This window comes from Neofelis nebulosa, chromosome 7, assembly GCF_028018385.1.
Source record: "Neofelis nebulosa isolate mNeoNeb1 chromosome 7, mNeoNeb1.pri, whole genome shotgun sequence".
NCBI classification, from domain to species: Eukaryota; Metazoa; Chordata; class Mammalia; order Carnivora; family Felidae; genus Neofelis; species Neofelis nebulosa.
The window spans coordinates 34867260-34883668 of NC_080788.1; the positions used below are offsets into that span (position 1 = coordinate 34867260).

The window sequence follows — 16409 nt, forward strand, 5'->3', positions numbered from 1 at the left end:
TCCTTCCTTTCCTCCTTCCTTCCTTCCTTCCTTCCTTCCTTCCTTCCTTCCTTCCTTCCTTCCCTCCTCCTTCTTTCCTTCCTTCCTTCCTTCCTTCCTTCCTTCCTTCCTTCCTTCCCTCCTTCCTTCCCTCCTTCCTTTGTTTTCACTGTGACATCTGGCTTAACATTTTCCTTGAAACAGGAAACCAAATGGCAAAGAAATACTTAGTGTGGGTCTCACTCACAGCCATGAATATCAGAGGACAGAATCTTCATTTCTTCAGGGCTTCTGACCAGCAAAGAAAACAACCAAAATCTTAGATTTCTGAGTGGCAGGCCACATTTTACCTTGGATGCTTCTAGCAAAACATCTATTTTTAGCGAACAAGACATTTGGGGGAAATGTCATGATTAAAGAATATTCAGATGAAAAGAAATGTTTTTTTATTTTCTCCCTATTTAAAATACATGCTCATCAAAGAAAAGTTGTTATGTACTGTATGGACAAGCAGTAAAAATATTAATCAATAGAAATGCATAGGAGGAAATATTTTAAATATCAGCCTAAAAAAGAGGTACAAATAATAGCTATTAAAAGTTCTGGAGGCTGCTTCTGCTGTATTTGCCTTCATTTATTTTTCTATTTTCCATGGTATGAATAGGGTCCCATATCCTGACTCAGCAAAACTTTGAATCATGGGCTCCAATGTGGCCTTTGGGGACCTCTCATCACGTCACCCATGTGATTCAGGAATCCAATTTTTTAGCATTGTGGGCAGGATGAACATCCTCTTTCTGTGGCCACTTTGAAGACACATGTAGTTTTCTTTGCTTGCAGTTCTCTGGTGACTCACGTCAAACCTGACACAGGGGCAAGAATTCTGTGGTCTCCCATGCAGTCGGGACCTTCATGTGGAGACCATGAAGCTCTGATAAAAAATCTCATTGAGGTAAAACAGCCTGGCAGGTGCTTAGGACTAGTCCCAGGTTTGTCTTTTTTAACTGGGTAGCCTGTTTTTGTATTTATTTGTACCCAACTTATACCAGTACAGGGATTTAAGGAGGGGGAGCTTTTTTTTTTTAATGTTTATTTTTGAGAGACAGAGAGAGACAGCATGAGCAGGAGAGGGCAGAGAGAGAGAGAGAGGGAGACCCAGAATCGGAGGCAGGCTCCGGGCTCTGAGCTGTCAGCACAGAGCCCGACGCGGGGCTCGAACCCACGAGCCGTGAGATCATGACCTGAGCTGAAGTCGGACGCTCAACTGACTGAGCCACCCAGGCGCCCCAGGAGGGGGAGCTTTTAAAGGCATGCACAAATAGGATGAGAATAAATATACCAAAAAAAGCTGAGGCAGAAGGAAAATAGATAAGAGAAGGGAAATAAAAAGGTAAGGTTCATACAAAGATTGCATTCCTGTAAGGTCTTGTCCAATAGCTGGAGGGAGGTTATAAATTGGACTGAGCTTCCAAATTGCCAAGACTGAGAAGCAAGCAGGATGGGCCATCAAAATCAGTGTGTGTAATTCCAACACACACACACACACACACACACACACACACACACACACACGTGTGCCCTGTGTCCCGGCTTTCCTGGTTCTGACTGCTGACGGAGAATCTTCTTGGGGACTGTTGCTGAGTCTGCCTGTGCCCTTCTTCATTCTTTCCACACTCAGTTTGCTGCTCTGAAAGTGCTGTGCTGTGATGCCCAGGTGCTTTGTTCTCACTGGGAATGATCTGGAATGATCTGCAAGAGCTGCTGAAGCAGCCCTCAACTAATGATGAAAAGGAGGGCCAATGAGCCAGCTTCCTTGATCCTCTGTTGGATAATTCTGAGTTATGTGCTACCCTGACTCCCAGGGGTCCCTCCCAGGATGGAATCCCAGGTGCACACAGTAGTCACTGGCTCCATAATACAACTGTCCTGGGTGCCTCTTCTCCCCACTACTGGGGTTTCCTGAGGCCATCTGCCAAACAAATCATTTGCACTCAGGGTGCATTTGCTTGGCTCAGGGTCTGTACCTAGGGGAACCAAACCAAGATGGGGACGTGATGGGATCTAGTGACATGAAGCAGACTCAATGACAATTGTCACGTGCTGCCTCTTATAAGGACCTCTAATATAGCCAAGGGCAGTCCTGCACACTCAATGCCACGGCCACCCACTTACTGCTCTGGGGGAGGTCCACTTGATAGAACCCACTTTTGGCATTGCTGTGTGAGGCTGAGGCAATAACTATTTGCCCACAGATTTCTAATCCCTCACAAGACAGGGGTGGTCCATTGATCCCCTCTGGTTCTCAGATTCCTTGACATAAAATATGCCACACCTACATACGCTTAAGTTTTTAGGGAGAAAACAAATCACAGTGCTCCCTGCTGAAGTGGAATTTTTCAGAGAATTCCAGCCGGTTTTGTTCAAGCCCTCAGGCTTGGAAGACGGAGGGATCTTGGAGGAGAGAAGAGTCAGTGTCTGGAGCAGCCATCACATCTCTCCATGTCATGACCAAAGAGGTGGGAAGGGCATGGGGACAGAGGGAGCAAGGACGAAGGGGGGCCTTCTAGGAAAGAGGACAATTTATAAACCAAAAGAGGAAACAGTGAGGCCTTCTGGAGGCATAGTGAGTCTATTATAACGAACAAGCTTTGGCTGCAGGGTAGGAAGGAATTATGTGGCAAAATGGTCTGAGAGATCAGGTCTCTATTACAGAAACTCAGGGCAGGATGGTCTCAGCCAGTGTGGCTGGGGAACAAAGAGAAATCCCCGTTGCAGCCTTTACAAGTTATGTTCAGCATGTTGCTGACCTGTCTAGCCCCGCTGTCTCATCCAAAAATGGGAAAATAATTCCTACCACAGAGGACTCTGCTGGGATTAAATTGAGAGTCTCTAACACCCGAACACAAAGTACATGCTCAGTAAGTACTGCTGTGGCAATCTGTTGACCGATCCTGAATTAAAGAAATACACGGACATCTCTGATGACAAACCTCTCAACATTTAGAAAGTGGGCATCATTACTCAGAGCTATTTCAAAACCAGTGTGCGTTTTTGTTTGACTAAATCCCATAAAGAGAAAACACACACAACATTCAAACCACGCACTGTTATAGAATGACAATGCCTGAAGGGTCCTTAAACTCACTGTTGAATTTCAGCAAAGAAAATTCTAACAGAAAACTAAATGAAACGGTTTCCCTGTGACTTTTAAGTGCTAGCTGTGGCTTTATCGAGCTATTCCTCTCCCCGGACCTCAGATTTCCCATAACCAACCTCGAGGGGCACTGGGCCAGATGCACTTGAGTAGCCTATTCATGTCTTTGGTCTGTTTTAATTCTAGGACCCCCTGGGAAAGCACAGAACGGAGTTCTTTGTGTGGCCACAGAGTTACTTCCGTCTGTCATCATGACGCTTGTGTCCTGAGCACCTCAGAGGCCGGCTTAGAGCATCTAAACCTTAATGACTCCTTTGCTTTTCTTCCCTTGTCAATAAATTACAGGGTAATGTTTTTCTTCTTGTTACCATTCTCTATAATTTATGTCCTGTGGTCTCAGAGGTTCCTTTAAGGCCCAGGAAAATCTGCCTATTCTGTCCTCAAATTCAACGTTGGTTTGCAATTAAAGTTACAGTGGAGTCCCTGGAGCAGACACCAGAGACAGAAGGTCTCTCCCGTCACTTGCAACGAATCCTTCAGGGCTCAGCTCCAGCTCTCTGTTCTTGTGAAGTTCTGGCCTGTTAATGTCTCTTACTTCTCTAAGTCATTTCAACTGATGGGCTTTCTGTACTCCGTGTAATTAGCGCCTTATTATATACTTTGCTAGGTTCTAATTGTCTGCATCCTATAATTGAGCAGTGGGATGCATGGGGGTAGATTATTTTCACTGGCGTGTGCGAGCAAACTATTCTAGTATGGGCTTTGGAATCAGACAGAAGGGGTCCGAGTCCTGGTTCTGCTCTTAGGACTGTGTGATCTGGGTCATATGATGTGGGCACATCTGTGATGTACATATAATGGACATCTGTCATTTTTACCTGCCGACTAGACGTGCAAGTCAGACTACACCTCCGGGGACTGGCGCATGGCTTCAGTACACATTTGTCACATAGGATGAAGAGTTTAGGCACCAACAGGATACATTTAAAGGAGACGGGAGCATTAATTAGAGAAGGAACGCTGGATAGCAAGGATACTCTTTTTGAGGCTGGACAAAGCCATCTCTATTTAGGTTACTCACAGATACACTATAAAACATGGAAACCAGAGACCATGTAAGTACCTATGTTAACCCAATAAGAATGCGTGGACTTAAAAAAAAATGTACTGTCTTTCTACTTCAGTGTGCTTTCTTTCTCAGGAATGAAAGCCAAAATAATTAAGCGTTATTTGGCTTAACCATTATGGTGTGTATCCGGCTTTAAGCCTTGGCTTAGAATTCTGTTAATCATGAAAATGCTTCATGATTAGAAGGCTCCCTTCATCCAACAATCCCAAGTGCTTACTCATAGTTCTTAGATGTTTTCAGTGGCATTTGGGATTTCAATTCCCTTTGAATGGGTTTTCCAGAGCTTTTAGAAAATATGGTTCCAAAGGAGCCGCCTCCGGGGTACTCGCTGGGTCTTCACTACCTGAGGCTCCGGGGGAAGATTCCTGGAGTGGTTTTGCTAGTGGGGCCCCCGGCAAGACTCTGCTGCACCTCCTGTCTCTGAAGGGTGCCCTCATCAGTCATGACACAGCTTTTCTACTCCAGTCTGACATGAAGGCTCAATGAATGTGTGCCACGTACGTGTACCTGGTGTTCAGTGCTGTGCTCCACAGGACCAAGCAGGATGCAGGAATGGTTTCCCAGCCTTGGCTTACTGGGAGACCAGATGTTCATGGGGGAAACTCGGAAAAGAGCAACTGAGATCAAACCAGATCCGAGGCTTAATGTTACAGAATGTGCCAAAGCAGGTGGGGCTCTGGGACCAGATAGTGTGCAAGGGCATCCTGGAAGAGGTGGGATTGAAATGGGGTCGGGGGAGGTGTGATGAAATGGACACAGCACCGCATCCAGTCACTGCTTTACTGCTACAATTCCAGGGGCAAGAATGCTAGAACGTGAGGTCAGGATCTTTGTCCGGTTGGCTCGCTCACTGATCCATGCCAACCACTTAGAACGGTGGTTTTTTATTTTATATTTATTTTTTATTTATATATAAATTTATATATATTTATTTATATATAAACATATATATTTATATTTATTTATATATAAACATATATATATATAAATATATATATAATAAATATATATATTTATTATATATAAATTTATATTTATATATAAATATATATATTATATATAAATATATATATTATATATATAAATATATTTATACGGCAGGCTCTCTGTAAATAGAGTGTTGATGAATGCAGTAGAGGCCTGGGATCCTCCCCTTTCCCCTAACTCCCCACCAACCTTCCAACAGACTCAGATGGTTGAGGTACAAATCCAACCATCCATCCCTATGGGGTCAGCATACTTGGGGAACAAACTGTATACAGCTGAGGTCTCTTACAAATAGCTTTGAACACATTTAACATGTCTGGTTTAACTGCTGAAAGCCACAACCGCTCTTTCAAGTTACCCCCAAGCTTTCACTCGCCCAGGCTCTCAGATGCTACAACTAGGCCCATCATGCTTATGCTGCTTCTAGACCATTTGCCCTCCAGCTCTGGGTTGAGCAACTGTGTGGTCTTGAGCCAGCCGCATAACCTCTAAAAGATTCATTTTCCTCCTATGTGAAATTAGTGGGTTGGACTACATTATCTCTAAGGTTCCTTCCCAAATAATGATTCAAGAGACTGGAATTTGGTATTTAACACCACTTTCTGGCTCTCGGGAAGAAAGCGTGTTTTTTTTGTGTGTGTGTGTTTTTTTTTTTTGAGCTCCAGATCCACCCTTCTGCTGAGAAAACCACAGGGACCTCCTAAACCTCCTTCACCAGCTGGGAAGGTGTGGCCAACCTGTTCCGGCCTTAGGTATTCTGCGTTTGCTCTCTCTCCTTTTGCCAATGCCCATCCCCATCTTCCCATTTTAAAGCATCCTAGATCTTTTCTTCTCCTTTCTCTTCCACTCAGAGCCCCTGACTCCTTAAGATTTGGTTAAAGCATTGGGGCCACGTTTTGGAACCCTGACTCTAAACCTCCTGCTACTCTGTCTGTTTTCACGCACACTCCACTCTCCCCAGCTCCATATTCGTTCCCTCTCATTCCCCCTTTCACTTTATATTCTGCTTGCCTGTGAGGACTACCTCCTCGTGGCTTTCCGCAATTCCTCTGGCCTGACCGAAGAACCCTCCTCCACTAGGCTTTAGAGATCGGATGTTTTTACAAGGACAGCTGCCGGGCACTGAGCATCCCCTGTGCCCAGAACGTTTTTTGGAGATTACCTCCTCGATCTTTGCTAAAACTGTATGATGTTCACATAGTCCTCACCATTTTAAAGATGACACAATGATGCTTAGGGAAGTAAGTCCCTCAGCCTGCCCACGTGAGAATAGGCAGGACTGGAGATTCAAGCTCAGGCTTGTGTGCCTCAAAGCCCGGGGGTCTTCTCACAATCTGCCAAAGACGTGAACCCTGTTCAGGCAGGGGTTTGCGATACGCACTTATCTTTTCATGGTCACTCCTAGATCCAGAGAATTTTAAAGTTGAAACATATTTAATAAATCATTTAGTGTTAGTGACTCCTAATAGAACCTAAGAAATATAAGAACATATCCACACAGAAGGAAGGAATGAAACAATTACATGGAAGAATGCACACAGATTATAGACATCTATAATAAAAATGTAAGTATATCTTTACAAGCTTCCATGGCACATTTATAAAAATTGATATACCGGCTACAAAGAAAGCCTTTTTCTACGGCTTCAACTGTACTGTGCACAATATATCCTCAAGCTGCATTATTTTCCGCTACACGCACTTGATGTTCTAGCCAAAAAAACAAAAAAACAAAACCACCAGTATTTACCATGACCTAAATATGCCCTTATCTTTCCCAACTGAAACACCTTTCTTTATTCATACTGTTTCTGAGACTTGAGATGACTTCATCCACTATCTTTCTAGGGAACTCCTAAACATTTTTCAATCCCGTCTTAAATATGGCTGTTCCTAATTCTCATGATAGGGCATGATACGTTTATTAGAAGAATTTGTACCTCAGCTTTAACATACTTGTTGGTACCCACCTTTAGAGGACATATTTGGGGGGGGTCTCGCCTCCTTATGAATACCACAGCACTTAGCACAAACCTTATACACAAAACAGCACTCAGTATACGGTTGCCGAATTTAATTCTGAGTTACTTACTTTGCCTTGGTGCAAAGTGGAAATAAAGAAATAACAATTGTAGATAGGCAGATTTGAGTACATTCTAATATAAAGCACTTGGTCTCTTACATCAGTTACTCATTTTGTCCATTAAATACGCCTGGGTTGAAATTTTAGCATTCTTTCTGTCAGTTCATATGAACTTTCTAAGCTAAAGTAAATAAATTTATGAATATGCTGAATCAGGAAATATGGGTTTTTTAAATAAAAAAATGTTTTTAAAGGAGAAATGCCTAATTGAGTATGCATGCCAACAACACAGTACAAGAAAAGAGGGAAGAAAAAAAGACACCCACTATAGCATTAGTTTTGAGTCTAAATAGATTTTTCCATTTATTTTGTGACTTTCTATTAAGGCAATAATTTCTAGCAAGCAAATTTTCTCAAAAAGCATCAAATAAAATTTTGTTTGAACCTCTCATCATATGCCAGCCACAATTAATCACTCTTCTCTAATGTAGCTGAGCTGCTTAATAACATTAGCTACACAAGAGGAAAGGAAAGTTAAAGGAAGGTGCTAAGGTCACCCTCTGCATTGGTACAAATCTTTATAGTTCTACAAAGCACTCGCATTGACATGATCTTATTAATGTTCCTTATATGCCATCGAGATAAGTATTATTGCCATCCCCATTTTACAGATGAGGATATAGAAGTCTAGAAAGATTATTTTCCCAACAGACATATGTTGGGAGAAAAAAGGAAGAAAAGAAGAAAAGATAAAAATGTATCTCACAAAGGGTAAAGATGACAGGCTGAGTAGAGGCATTTGTTTTTCTCTTTCCTTTCCAAAATGCCATTCAAATGGCAGAAAAGATTCATGTGTTGTAACAACAACTATAAAACAAGAAAGCATACAATCAGCAGGTTAATTTTTTGAGGAATTTTTGGATATTAGAAAGTTTATGCTGGCAAGAGACCACAGCAGAAGAAATCACCAAAACACACTACTGCAGAGTTAGAAGAATTCTAAACTCAGAAACCACAGGTACAATGAGCAGGAGGAGGTGCTATCAAGTCAGAATGGTCATTAATGTCAAGGACAGGACTGCCTACAGAACAGTAAGGTGGGTCCCACCCCATCTCCCCCAGAGGCCAAGAGAGCAGCTGGTGGGAGATTCAACATGTCTGTCTCAACTACTGACAGATGAAGCAGGCAAATGTTAGGTAAAGATACAACAGACTTGAACAACTCCATCCACAACCTTGATTCAACAGATAAAGGTCCCTGTACCCAGTTATCAGGAATGAACATTTTTCTGTTCTGCTCACTTGGAATGTTGGCAAAGACTGTCCATATACTAGGCAACAGCATAAGTTGGGACAAATTTCTAAAAGTCAATCTCACAGATACCATATCCTCTAATTGTGATGTGACCAGATTAGAAATGAACTTGGGCCATACATCTGAAAATATAACTAAATAAAGCATGGGCCAGAGAAAATATCATAAGGACAATGTTTAAAACTACTTAAAGCCAAATAATAATAAGACAGGCTACTCTTGAATATTGATTTTTAAAAAGTCCTCTAAACAAAACAGTCACATGTAGAATTAATTTAATAAAAATAGAAATATATTGGGATGTCTGGGTGGCTCAGTTGGTTAAGAGTCTGACTTTTTATTTTGGCTCAGGTCATGATCTCACGGTTCATGAGTTCAAGCCCCACATCAAGCTCTGCATGGGCAGCATGGAGCCTATTTGGGATTCTCTGTCTCTCTTTCTCTCTCTGCCCCTCCCCCACTTGCACTCTCTCTCTCTTAAAAACAAATAAATAAACATTAAAAAAAATAGAAATATATCATAACCAAGTTGGATCCATCTCTGGAATGCAAGGATGGTTTAACGTTATACAATCTGTGAAATTTATCATACTGACAGAGTATAGAAGGAAAGCCATATGTTCCTCTCAACAGAGAGAGACCATGCATTATATAAAACTCAATACCTGGGGGTGCCTGGGTGGCTCAGTTGGTTGAGTGTCCGACTTTGGCTCAGGTCATGATCTCACGGTTTGTGGGTTCGAGCCCCACATCAGGCTCTGTGCTGACAGCTCAGAACCTGGAGCCTGCTTTAGATTCTGTGTCTCCCTCTCTCTTCCCTTCCCCCTCTCATGCTCTGTCTCTCAAAAATAAATGTTAAAAAAACCTCAATACCTGATTATGATTAAGAAATAAATCTCTTGGCAGACCATGAATAGAAGAGGATTTGTCAACATGATAAAGTACACATCCAAACACTTGCAGCTAACTTTATTTTTTTTAGCTAGCTTCATTTTTAATGGCAAAGTATTAAAAGAATTCCCTTTAAATCAATAACAAAATAGCATTGCCTCTATTAAACATTTTACTGGAGGTCCCCACCAGAGAAATAATAAATTAAAAAAAAAAGACCATAGGTGGGGTGCCTGGGTGGCTCAGTTGGTTAAGTATCTGACTTTGGGGCAGGTCATGATTCCACCATTCCTGGGTTTGAGCCCTGTGTCAGGCTCTATGCTGACAGCTCAGAGCCTAGAGCCTGCTTCAGATTCTGTGTCTCCCTCTCCCTCTGCCCCTCTCCTGCTCACACTCTGTCTCTCTTTGAAAAAAAAGTATTAAAAAAAAAGGCATTGGGTGCCTGCATGGTTCAGTTGGTTTAGCTTCTGACTCTTGATCTTGGCTCAGGTCATGATTTCATGGTTTGTGAGTTTGAGCCCTGCATCAGGCTCTGTGCTGACAGCATGGAGCCTGTTTGAGATTCTCTTTCTCTCTCTGTTTCTCTCTCTGCCCTTCCCCTGCTCACATGTACTCTCTCTCTCTCTCAAAATAAATAAATATTAAAACAAAATTTAAAAATTAAAAAAGGTATAAGAATTGGAAAAAAGAAAAACTCAAAATGGTCATTATTCACAGATGATATATAATTATGTACTTAGAAATTATAAAAGTTCCCATAGGCAACTGATTTATATTAATAAATGAGTTTAGCAAGTTGCTTGGGTATAATATCAATTGTGATTCTAAGCATTAGCAAAACAAAAAATTAATTTAAAAATATAAACAAAACTTACAATACCAAATGATAACAAGATAGCTAGGAATACATCTAAAATTAAAGATGTACAAGACCTTTATGTAGAAAATTGTAAAATTTTATTGAAAAACTTTAAAGAAAATCTAAACTAATGTAAAGCTTAGTTATCTGCCCATGGATAGAATGGCTCAACATTGGAATGTTAGTGATTTCAAATTGATTTATAGGTTCAATACAATTCTGATAAAAATTTCTAAAGGATTTTTCAAGGGAAATTGGTTAGTTCAAATTTCACAAAGAAGAGCAAATGTCTAAAAATAGCTAACACACTCCCAAAGAATAAGTAGAGAGATTTCAATAAAGGGCTCTACAACAATTGATTACCAGTATGAGGAAGAAATAAAATTACCCCCAATATTCACATTATTCACACATTATTCCTATGGAAAAATTCAGTTCTAAGTGTACCAAAGACATAAAGGCAAAACTTTAATAATTTTATAAAAGAATATAGAATAATATCCTTATAACCTTGGAACCAATAATTTCTTATGTAAGACACAGAAAGTGTTAATATACGATAACTGTTAAATTCAAGCACGCTAAAACTGAGGACTTCTGTTTATCAATAGATAGTACGAAATTTTAAATTCAAGGCACAAACTAGAAAACATTACATGGAATAATAAGCAAAGGATGCATAATCAAAATATATAAAGAACTAAATCAGTAGTGAAAAAGAGAAGAACCACATTAAAATCAGGAAACAGACATGAACAGGCAACTCATAGGAGAAGAAACATGAATGGTTTGTATCCATGTAAATATCACACTACAGCAATAGTTGTTCATCAGAGAAATGTCAACCAACATACACTAATAACATGTTATATCTAATGTACCAACAAAAATTAATCTGTCTGATGATGCCAAATATTGACAAGGAGGTAGATAACTGAGAACACTTAAACAGGGCTAGCAGAAGTGAAACCTTATACAACCACGTTATATATCAATTTGATATTATCTTGTGGAATTAAACACTACTGTCTGACCTACTAATTCAACTCCAAAGTATACACCCTAAAGGAATCCTTGCACATATATGTGAACAGATGTTTTTTCTTTTTCAATATATGAAATTTATTGTCAAATTGGTTTCCATACAACACCCAGTGCTCATCCCAAAAGGTGCCCTCCTCCATACCCATTACCCACCCCCCCTCCCACCCCCCATCAACCCTCAGTTTGTTGTGAACAGATGTTTTGAATTGCCCATAGCAGCATCATTTATAACAGAAAACAAACCAACCAAGAAAGAACCCAAATATCTATCAACAGAAGAAAAGATAGTTTATCATAGAGAATACTACGTAGCAGTGAAAATGAATGAACTATAATCCTTGTGTTGAATAAAGGAAAACAAGATACTATGTTTATATAACTCAAAACCAAACAAAATCAAACAATATATTCATTAGAGATACATATGTGTATGATAAAATTACATGTATATAAATATTGCATATATATTATAATATTAAATATATATATATATATATATATATATATATATATATATACAATATATATATTCAAGGCAAGAAAATGACAACCATATTTTCTCTGAGAGAAAAGAAGAGAATGGACTGGGGCACTAGCATTGAGAATGTTTTACTTCCTTAGTTGGGTGGTAGGCTCAGAGGTATTTGTTTTATTATTTTGCTTCATAACTCACTTGTATGTTACATGTATTTTCCTATATATATTAAATATTACACTTTTTTTTAGAAATAAAAAGGAAACTAAAATAGGTACTCAAAGACCACCTCTCCCCACAAGGGCTGGCCTTATGATGGAGTTCAACAAACCTTCAAGAAGACGCTGATTCTTCTGCTTTTCAAACTGTTTCAAAGCATGCTAAAAGACAAGAAACTTTTGAATTTCTTTCACAAAACTAGCAAAATCCTTGTCTAGCACAATAAAAGAGAGCCATGAACAGGAGCACTCATTAAAAAAAAAAAAAGCCCAAAATTCAAAATAAAATATTCACAAATCAAATCCACTAGTGAATTTAATGAATAGATCACCACGATTAAGATAGATAGTTCCAAGAATGTAAAGAGACTCCAACATAAAGAAATGTATTAATATAGTTCACTTTTTAAGTAGATTAAAGGAGAATACCACATCAGCACTTCATGAAGGTAAACAACGTTTAACCAAACTCAGCAACATTCCTGATAAAAACTTAGAAGGGAAGCTGTCCCTGGATAAAACTGATCCACCTACAACATCTGGCAGGCCTCACACTTAGTGATGAAATATTAGCTTTCCCATTTAAGTGTGAAAGACGAGAATGTTCACTTTCATTGCTCTGATTTAACACTGTATACTGGAAGGCCTAGCAATTGAATGAAGACAAGAAGTAGAGATAAGAGGTACCAGGTATCAGAAAAGCAGCAGCAGAATTGCCATTATTTGCAAGTTGTAGGCACATTCACACATACATATGTAGGCATATACAAACACACACAGAGACACATAATACACACCCTTATGCTTATAAGTGTGTAGGAATGGGTCCGGAAGAACAAATGCCAAACTGTTAACGATGGTTTCATCTGGGGAGGAAGGAAGGATTGGGAAGGGAGTGAGGGTAAAGAGGAACCTTTAACTTATGCTTTGCATTTCTTGAATTTGTTTTTATAACAATAGCTTTCCTAATTTAAAAGAAAATTCAAAATGTTGAAAGTCATACAGCTGGACACGGTAGACCCAAGGCTCAAACTCAGGTGTTTCATTGCCAAGTTAGTTCCACACGGTTGGTTTTTCATTTTAGATATCAGAAAGCTGGAGAAAGGTTGAGCCACTGAGAACTGTGCACAAAGGATCAGTAATTATGGGCATTACACTGATACTTCATTTCTATTTGCCACAAATAACCCTCCAGGGACTAATAATAATGGCTAGCTTTTTATAAAGGCTATCACTGCTTACAAAGCAACTCTACAGGGCTGCCTGGGTGGCTCAGTAGGTTGAGTGTCTGATTCTGAGTCTCAGCTCAGGTCACGATCTCACAGTTTGTAAGATTGAGCCCTGCGCTGGGCTCTGCGCTGACAGCATGGAGCCTGCTTGGGATTGTCTCCCTCTCTCTTCCTCTGACCCTCTCTCTCACTCACATGCTCTCTCTCTCTAAAATTGAAACAAAGCAACTCTACATTCATTATTTACATTATTTTAATCCTTAAAAAGTAATTTCAATAATCCACGAACATGAAAACGTCCCACAGTGTAATCTAAATGACATGTCTTTAAAGATAAGATTCTTATTAAGACTGTAGATACGTAGGGGTGCCTGGGTGGCTGGTTAAGTGTCTGACCCTTGATTTCCACTCAGGTCATGATCTCATGGTCATGAGATCAAGTCCTGTGTAGGGCTCTGCACTGGGTGCAGATCCTGCTTACGATTCTTTCTCTCCTTTTCTCTCTGCCCCTTTCTCGCTCCTGCTCTCTCTCTCTCTCTCAAAACAAAAACAAAAACAAAAAAACAACAAAGACTGAAGATATGTCATTTCTGGAACTTTCGAAAGCACACAGGAAACTCCAACCCTAGGGATCCAGGTAACTGATAAACCTTCTCCCACCACATTTCCTCACAGTATATCCTTCTGTAATCTGAACAAAGCTTTGTTTCCAGAATATGTCATGCTCTTTCTTATTTCTGGGGCTCTGTAGATGCTTTCCTTCTTCCTGGAATGTCCTCCCTCCCTCTTTTTCCACTTAAAATGCCTACTCATGGGGCGCCTGGGTGGCTCAGTCGGTTGAGCATCTGACTTTGGCTCAGGTCATGATCTTGTGTCCGTGGGTTCAAGCCCTGCATCTGGCCCTGTGCTGACAGGTCAGAGCCTGGATCCTGCTTTGGATTCTGTGTCTCCCAGTCTCTCTGCCCGCCCCCAGCTCACACTCTGTCTCTCTCTATCTCTCAAAAAAAAAAAAAATGCCTACTCATCTGTGCAGAAAAGAGTTAACATAGCAGACCTGAGTGCTCTCCTTTAAAAAGATCTGCTTATGAGGTTGGTCACGGACTGACGCTTGGAAATGGATTTGGGGAGGGTTCCCACCACTCCCAGAACTGGTAAAAGTGGCTAACTGTGCATATACTGTACTAATAATAAGGGTTTATGCTGAACATCCTGTCTAGCAATCTGGACTGTTGGTACACAGAAGGCAAAGGGTGCTTATGTGGCCAGTCCCCCCAAAAACCATAAGTGCTGGGTCTCTAATAAGCATACCTAATTGACAATATTTCACATGTATTGTCACAACTCACTGCGAGGGGAATCAAGTGTGTCCTGTGTGACTCCACTGGGATAGGACCCTTGGAATGTTGCCTGGTTTCCTCCAGACTTTACCCATGGAGTTTGCTCTTTATCCCTGCCCTAGAGTGGATCATAGCTGTAAGTGCAACCACACGCTGAGTCGCTGAATTGCCGTTAATCACTGAACTTGGGGATTGTCTTGAAGGCCCCCCAAGACACAGCCCTCCAAGCCTCAGTACAAACACGACATTGCAGAGTTTCTCTTCCCTTTGTTAGGCAGGTTGCGTTGCTTCCTTACCCCTTTGCCTCTGCTCTTGCAATTAAACAGAATTTCATATTGCATGATCATCAACTGTTTGCACTCTGGGCCCTTTTAAAAGTGTAAGCTCATCAAAGACCTTATCTTTTCCTTCTTTCCTCGGCATCCAGGTGGCATATCCTGGCAGCACCTGGACAGTAACTGTGGTGACAGCCAATCAGTGCTGTTGACTATGTGCCCAGCACTGTCAGTAGGAGCTCTGCACATCCTATCACATTTAGCCCTTCCAACCACCCCTTAAAGGAGCTACTATTATTATTCTCATTGTAAAAATAAAAAAAAACCACAGAGGTTCTAAGGTTAAATGAATGAATGAACCACCCAAAGAATATATCGTTCTAGCCCTTAAGGAATCACTTTGCCACATGGCACTCTAGAGCTATGGCTATTAATTCACATGCACTGTGTGCTATGAGCTTCGCCGGTGGTGTTATCTATTACATCATGTGTTATACGCAGTACGAAGTATTTTTTTTTTTATTATAGCGTATATTTAGTTATCATTGTTTACTGGCTAAGACAGGTCTATCGTACACAGTTCAAAAGGTACACAGGTGTACAGGGCAGTGGAAGTCTCTCACCTGCCTCCACCCCCAGCCACCCCCTTTCCTCTCCTTTGCTGTATATCCCTCCAGAGGGGGGATGAACAAGTATGTTAACGCCTTTTACACAAAGAGTAGCATCTCACACATGTTGCTCTGCAACTTGCTCCTCTTACCTGACAAGACATCCTGGTGGTCATTTCCTATCAGTACATATAGAACTGCATCATTCTCGGGGTGCGGTTAAGCGTCCGACTTCGGCTCAGGTCATGATCTCGCGGTTCGTGAGTTCAAGCCCCGCGTCAGGCTCTGTGCTGATGGCTCAGAGCCTGGAGCGTGCTTCAGATTCTGTGTCTCCCTCTCTCTGGCCCTCCCCCGTTCATGCTTTGTCTCTCTCTGTCTCAAAAATAAATAAACGTTAAAAAAAAAAATTAAAAAAAAAAAAAAAGAACTGCATCATTCTCTTTGATCACCTGCCTTGTGTCTCTTATTGAGGGACATTTAGGTTTTTGCAACAGACGGATAATGAAAAGTGGTTCAGAGAGCATTCTGCACACTTAGAGTGGATTTACATGGGAAGTATTAGAAATGGAAAAGCTGGGTCAAAGGGCTATTTATCGTTTATTTTTAATGTAAAAAAATCGACTTTAGAGTTTTAATTTAAATTCTGGTTCGTTAACATGCAGTGTAACCATAAGTGTGCAATGCGGCGGTTCAACACTTACATACACCACAACAGAAATTATTCATAAAGCATAACATTTGCTTTTTTAAAAGGTATAATTCAGTGGTTTTTTTAGTACAGTCACAAGATTGTGCACCCCTCCCCACTATCTAATTCCAAAATATT

At 40.6% G+C, this 16409-nt stretch overlaps 1 protein-coding gene across 4 annotated transcripts in view; it reads right to left on the bottom strand.

Annotated features, from left to right (window-relative positions):
* The window catches only part of THSD4 (thrombospondin type 1 domain containing 4), a 573132-nt gene that overhangs the window by 175242 nt on the left and 381481 nt on the right, over positions 1-16409 (bottom strand). The window lies entirely within an intron of this gene.